Consider the following 7,808-nt stretch of genomic DNA (forward strand, 5'->3'; position numbering starts at 1 on the left):
TTTTTTTTTTGGTTAAACTTATCAAACAGGATAGAATTCTGTCACAAGTTTGGTTTCTGCATATTGAGACTGGTGGCACCATACTCTAGAATGTTAAGGGATAACTTATGTAAAAAGCTGTTTCTGAAAGTTCTGTCACAGCCTCTGATGTCAGGCAAATCACAGAACTAAAAGTCAGTTTAATCTGAAATTAAATGCTACAGAAATAAACGGCGAACCACCACTGTCAGTAAGGATCACCAGTATTTTAGCAGCACCTGGTTTGGTGCAGTGTTTAGGCCTTGTTTTCTCACGTTCTCCACCCACTTGTCAGGAAATCTTTCCTAATTCCCCATGTCTTTGCCACTGGACTCATTTATACCATGCAGGAAATTTTTGTGAGGTGAGCACTTAACCCCAACTCTTCACTTCTTTTCCTTATAGACTTGGTCTCTCTGAGTGAAACAGGTAAAGAATGAGTTCCATTCTGCTGCCAGCACTGTAGTCTTCATGCAAATTGTGACAATAAAAATGTCTTCAGATATTTGCAGATGTTTACTAGGAGGGGCATGACTATACCTGGGTATCACCTCCATTCATGTAGAGTTAAAAAAAGCAAAAGAGGTGACAAACATGGCAGAGTGAGAGATGCCCACAAATCTCTCACCTTGAAACAATAAGCTGAACATCTAAACTTCAACAACAACAAAAAACAAACAGCACACCGGCACATCTGAGCATGGGATCTGTGTATAAGAGCTACCACAGGTCAGAACCTTGGGTGTTGGGTGGAAAACTGGGAGAAACAAGCTAACTCTTACAGCTGCTGGAGCTCCCTGCAGGAGGGAGAAGGTGCGGTGAGTTCCCTGAACTGCCCTGCCTGGGTGTGCTGTGAGCAACACACAGCCGGCGGCAGTGCCCGGGGAGCAGAGCAGAGAAGTGGGGACAGCAGAGAAACAACAGTTGATTTTTACCAGCGGCTGTTGCAAAATGCAAGGCTGAGCTCCAGCTCCCAGCCCCCAGCCCCCAACCCAGAGTGCCCCTCCCCCAAATATCAAAACTGTTGCTAACACTGACAGGGACTGAGATGAGGGTAGTGAGCATGACTAAACATCTAAAAGAAAAAAAGTCATTATTATAAAGACTATATAAAGCAGGAATAAAGAGGCTTAGATGCCACCTACTGGAAACTAAAAGAAATACCTTTGTAAGAGACTAAAGAGACCTTTTATAATAAATCTTTCTGGAAAAAAAAAAAGCAGAATACACTTCCATTAATGCCCAGGCAGAGAACTAGTCCATTAATCAGCATGAACAACCAAGGTGACAAGGCAGCCCATAAAGAAAGAGAAAAATCTCCAGGATAAGCTTAAAGACATAGAGATATGCAATTTGATGAAATCAAGTATGAAGCCATGAGTATTATGAAAAAAACTAACAACAAAACCATAAATATTCCCTTAGGCTAGATTAACCCTGTGTACTTAACTATAACAATGAATCAAAATCATGGTAAATAGAAACAGAACGATAACAAGTGAAGATCTCTCTCTCCAGACACCTAATATCTCACCCACAAAACCATCTACTCTTCAGAATTTTTGTTCTCTCAGAAGAATTTGATAAAGAATAAGTCAGAATCACAAAGTATTACACTTCAGGGCAGGATTCACAGAAAAAGTCAGTCAGGCAGGTGACAGTCATTTCAGGGTATCTGTCTTGGCTCTGGACTCTCTCTGCCTCCCTGGACAGACTGACTGCCTTCAGAACCACAGCTCATCTCTTGCTTTCATTTTCCATGTCTGCCTATGGCTATTTCTATAAGTAATTGGTTTTCTGCAGAGGTGCTGTGAGGGACCCAGGCCCAGTTCTGGGTTCACCTCCACCCAGGCGAAGGATGGCCAGTGTGGGGTTTGGGTGGGTAGGCACTGCCCAGCCCAAGGAGTCGCCTGGCCCGCCCAGTACAACCAGTCTTACATAAGCAGTTTCCCACACGGAGAGGTCTTCCAACTTCATGTCTCCACTGCCGCCCCTGTGCAGACTTGCTGGATGCGTCCGTGTGCGCCTCTGCTTGGCCGCCACTGACCTCCTGGCCAGCTCAGGGCTCTCCTAGTGACCGGCCTGCAGAAGAGGCAGCAGGCCAGGCTCGTCGGTACCGCCACTTCTAAGCCAGGCCTCCCAATCCTTCTGGAGGTCGGGGGCGTCATGTTTGTGTGTTCCCCCTTAAAAACAAACAACAATGCGATGCTTGAACCGCACAGCGGGTGAAGTGCACCAACCCGGAGCCCTCCCTCAGCTCACTGGGACCCTCTGTCCTCCTCCCCCTCTCCCAGAGGACCCTGACTGGGACCACGCTGAGGTCAGTCATCTTGATGGTCATCAGACCAGACCTCAGACCAAGAATTTCTCATTTGGGGACCAGGGATGTGCATTTCTGCTAACACGGGCATCAAATATTGAAAGCAGCCTCTGGAGCAGCGCTGAGCAGATGGTCCAGGAAAGGTCAGGCCATTGTCCTTCGCCCCCTCCTTTGAGGGGGACACTCTCACCCCAACCCTGTCACTGCCACTGTGCACGTGCTGGACCCACAAACCCGTCCTCCTCTGAGGACAGAGATGATGGGTCTCTGTACCCCGAGGCCGTTTTTCTCTGTGCTCATCACACTGTCTGTGAGGACACTCGGTCACCACCTAGGTTTCATGCCCACTTGCGTCCCCGTCTCGTGGGAACAGCGCCCCTCTCTACCTGACATCCTTGGTCCCACGTCCACATCCGGTTTCACCCAACTCCTCTGCTCACAAATCGCTAACCCTGAAAGACCGTGTTGCCACGCCGCACTTCCGGCGTGATGCACAAAGAGCGCTGCTAAAAATGACCATGCAGGTGCGTGATTCCCACAGCCAGAACCTCCTGTGAGGACATTGTCTCCTCCCTAATGGCCCAGGCTCTTTGTTCTGCCGTGACATGATGGGCGACGCTTCTCAGAGCTCCTTCCTGCTCCCACCCACCATGCTAGGCAAGCCCCATCCCCTCCCCTGGATTCGAATTCCATCTGTGAACCAGAATCAGTTCATTAATCGACAATCTGTGCCGATCTGACTCCAGCCTGCTGCCCTGACCATCCAGCGGCCTGCTCACCACGTCAGGGATCACGTCTGCGGCTCAGCTCACATTGTCCAGGTGTCCCAAGGTGGACCGACAGCGTCACCAGATAATTCCATCCAACCTCATTGGTCCCCGACTCACTTTTTGGTGCTAATAGCCTGTCTAACCCCGAGTGTCTTTCTGGACATCCTGCCATCCTGCGCTCCTACCAATCAGCCATACATCCACTCTCCTGAATCCACCTAGAGATTCTCAGTGTTCAAGAACTCCTTGTCACCTTTGAAGTTTCTTACAAAATGTCATTTCCGTGGAGTGTCCTTTCTTGATGCAGCAAGCAAAAAAATAACACTAGCATTTTTCTCTTTTAAAATTTTTAACTGTGTATATTATCTATTCCTTTCATATTTTCTCATGACTCAATGAGATGCTCCTTAAAGAGAAGACTAATGTGAGCCTTAAGCACTTTACACAGTAGTCAAAGATTGCATCATAGTAAGTGCTCAGATTTATTGAAAGCATAGACGATTCAAACTCCAAAGACTTACCTAAAAGTGCTTCAAATAAAATCACTTAACTACAAGTATATAACTATATGATTTTTGAGTGGCATTCTGTAATAATTAATCGCTACAGTTGAAATCTGTGTTTTCTATCATCCAAGTTCAAACTTATAGTCACAATTTAATTAAATGCCATGATAAACACTAAGGCAAAAGGGGAGGGAGAGAAATTAATGATGACTGCAGTGATGGGGAGATTAGAAAATGATTGACTGATGATATGATATTCGAGTGGATAGCTGAATAAAAGGAAAAGATCCAGCCAATTCTGGAGAAACAGTTTTCCAAGTTGGGGATAAATCTGAACAGCTCAGGAAAAAAGGACTACTTCCTCCTCCTGGTAAAGTCAATGCTAGCATACCATCCCAAGAAGACTTCATGTACCAGAAAGCATGATACTTTGCATATCACTCAACAAATACTTATATCTCAGAGTTAACTTTCCAAAAGATATTATCTTATTTTGAGAAAATAATCAGCTAACTTCAAGAGATTTTACAGAAAGAACAAGGTACACTCTTCCATCAAGATCGATTCTGTACTCACGGGTGGAGGCTGGCTCGGAGTCCAGGTGGAGGCAGGTGTCCCTGGGGCTGCAGACTGCCGCCTTCAGCTGGAAATGGCAGAGACCAGAGTCCCTTTTGATAGGGGGAGAGCAGAAGACTCCATCAGTGGATCATGCAGAAGAGACATCACATCTCGCCATGGGATTCAAGAGATACCTGGATCCTTATACAAAAATACAAGTGGGGTTATTCGTACCGTCAGATCCTGCCTAATACATTTGTGTGTGAGGAGTGGTATTGCTGTTTCTCTCAACATTGTAGATGTTTCCTTTCTCTCCCACTATTTTGACATGAATATATTCTATAGAAACAGAGCTTTCTGTGTGCCAAATTTTCAAACATCATTCAGAGACCATTCAATGTTCATCAATAGAAGAATGTCCAAAACATCTGTATAGAATTCATCACCTGGTCTTAAAAAGTTAGTGTTTTGTGCATTGACTTTTCAGGTAGTTATCAGTAAATTTCAGGTTATTTCAACAACCTTCTTATTTCTCTGTGCGTTGTCCTAACTTCTTAATGGCCCTTTCAGCACTTTACTGGGCTTCCTTAGAGCCCTCTTCTGAATTTTCCACCCTCCCCTAAATTTTCCAGTGGTTTTCAGATTTATGCTCAAACTCTTCCAAAAAATCAAAGAGGAGGCAATACTTCCCAACTCATGAGGACAATATTAGCCTGATCCCAGGGGCACAGGGATGGTTCAGCATTCACAAATTGATTAATGTGATACATCTCATAAACGAATTAAAAAATAAGAATCATATGATCATAGCAATAAATTCAGAAAAAGCCTTTGACAAGATATGGCATTCATTTATGATCAAAACACTTAACAAAATCAATATAGGAGGAAAGTACCTTAACATAATAAAGGCCATCAATGACAACCCCTCAGCCAATATTATACTCAATGGTGAAAAACTAAAAACCTTCCCTCTAAGATCAGGAACAAGGCAAGGCTGTCCACTATCGCCACTGTTATTCAATATAACATTGGAGGTCCTAGTGAGTGCAATCAGGCAAGAGAAAGAGATAAAAGGCATCCAAATAGGAAATGGAAAATTCAAACTGTCACTATTTGTGGATGACATGATTCTCTATATAGAAAACCTTAAAGACTCCACAAGAACACTACTAGAAACAGTAAGCAAATATGGTAAATTTTCTGGCTACAAAATCAACGTTCAAAAATCCATAGCATTCCTGTACTGTAATAATGACTTGTTGGAAATAATAATTCCTTTTGCAATTGCAACAAAAAGAATAAAACACTTAGGAATAAATCTAACAAGACATGTGAAGGACCTATATGATGAAAACTAGAAGACACTATTAAAAGAAATTGAAGAAGATACAAAGAAATGGGAAGATAGCCCATGTTCTTGGAATGGATGATCAACATAGTTAAAGTGACCTTATTACGTAAAGCATTATACAAATTTCATGCAATCTCCATCAAAATCTCATTGGCATTAAAAAAAGATTAGAACAAAAAATCATCAGATTTATATGGAAGCACAAAAGACCTCAAATTGCCAAAGTCATCCTGGAAAAAAAGAACAAGGCTGCAGGCGTCACTCTACCAAACTTTAAATTAAACTACAAAGTGGCAATAATCAAAACCACATGGTACTGGCAGAAAAACAGACACTCAGAGCAGTGTAACAGAACAGAGAACCCAGAAATAAACTTATGGGTACGTGGGCAAATAATTTTTTATAAAAGAGCCAAAACATACAGTGGAGAAAGGAAAACCTCTTCAATCAATGGTGCTGGGAAACCTGAAAAGCCAACTGCACAAGAATAAAACTAGGTAGAGAGACAGCCATCCAAATGGGAATATATATTTGCAAGTAACACCTCTGATAAGGGCCTAATATCCAAAATATACAAAGAACTCATACAACTCAATAACAAAAAACCCAAATGATCCTATTAAAAAATGGTCAGAGGACGGGAACAGACTTCTCCCAAGAACACATACAAATGACCAACAAATACATGAAAGGATGCACAATATAACTATTAGGAAATGCAAATCAAAACCACAGAGATACCATCTCACATCTGTTAGAATAGCTTTAATCAACAAGGCAAGTAATAACAATGTTTTCAGAGGATATAGAGAAAAAGGAGCCCTCATACACTGCTGGTGGAACTGCGAATTGGTACAGCTCCTATGGAAAACAATATGGAGCTTCCTCAAAAAACTAAGAATTGATCTACCATATGACCCAGCAATTCATCTACTGGGTATTTACCCCAGAGACTTGAAAATCCATATCTGAAAAGATATTTGCACACCATTGTTCATAGCATTATTCACAGTGGCCAGGACATGGAAGCGATCGAAGTGTCTTACGATAGATGACTAGCTAAAGAAGCTGTGGTACATATACAGAATGGAACATTACTCAATCATAAAAAGAGATGAAATACTGCCATTTGCAACATGAATGGACCTTGCAATAATCATACTAAGCGAAATAAGCCAGACAGAAAAGGTTGAAAATCATATGATATCACTTATAAGTGGGATATAAACCAAAAGCAACAAATGAACAGGACAGACAGAGACTTATGGACATGAACAATGGACTGACTGGTGGTTACCAGAGGGAAGATAGAAAGGGGAGAAATAAAATATTTAAAAATATATATATGTGTTCTCAGGAAAAAAAAATTTTTTTTAATTAAAAAATTTAAAAAGACTGGTGCTGTTTACATTGGAAAGAGTGATAGGCACTAATCATTGACCAAGGATTAATTGGAGAAAGAAAGCAGAGTAGCTCTATTTCCACTTTTAATTCCAAAATTAAGACATGGAACAGACAAAAGAAGGGTGGTTGCTGGATGTCTTGGAGGGAGCAGACTGGCCTAGTTTCATGTGTTTAGGCTCAGTTATGCACATCTCATCGTGGCTAAAGTATGACACACTTTGAGTAAGTTTTTGTGAAGGTTGTAAGGTCTGTGTCTAGGTCCATTTTTCTGAATGCAGACGTTCAGTTGTTCCAGTACCATTTATTGCAAAAGCTATCTTTTCTCCATTATATTGACTTTGCTGCTTTCTTTAAGATCAGTTAACTATATTTGAGTGGGTATATTTCTTGTTTCTCTATACTCTTCCATTGATTTGTCTGTCTATTCTTTCAGAAATACTACACTGTTTTAGTTACTGCAGTTTTATTTTTAAGTCTTAAAGTTGGGGACTTCCACCTTTTTTCTCCTTCAATATTGTGTTCACTATTCTGGTCTTTTGGCCTTCATATAAAATTTACAATCAATTCTCCAATATCCAGAAAGTAACTTGTGATTTTGATTGGAAATGAATCTATAGATCAAGTTGCAAAGAATCGATATCTTGACAGTGTTGCATCTTCCTATCCATAAAGCATTTATTTGGTTCTTCAAGTTCATCAGTTTTATATTTTTCCCCATACATTTTGTATATATTGTTAGATTTATACCTATGTATTTCATGTTTGGGTGTTAATGTAAATGGTATTGTTTTAAATGCCAAATTCCACTTGTTTGTTGCTGATTGACTTGTATATTAACCTTGTTATTTTGCAACCTTGCTATAATCACAAGTTCCAGT

Source organism: Rousettus aegyptiacus, unplaced genomic scaffold (genome assembly GCF_014176215.1).
Source record: "Rousettus aegyptiacus isolate mRouAeg1 unplaced genomic scaffold, mRouAeg1.p scaffold_m13_p_14, whole genome shotgun sequence".
NCBI classification, from domain to species: Eukaryota; Metazoa; Chordata; class Mammalia; order Chiroptera; family Pteropodidae; genus Rousettus; species Rousettus aegyptiacus.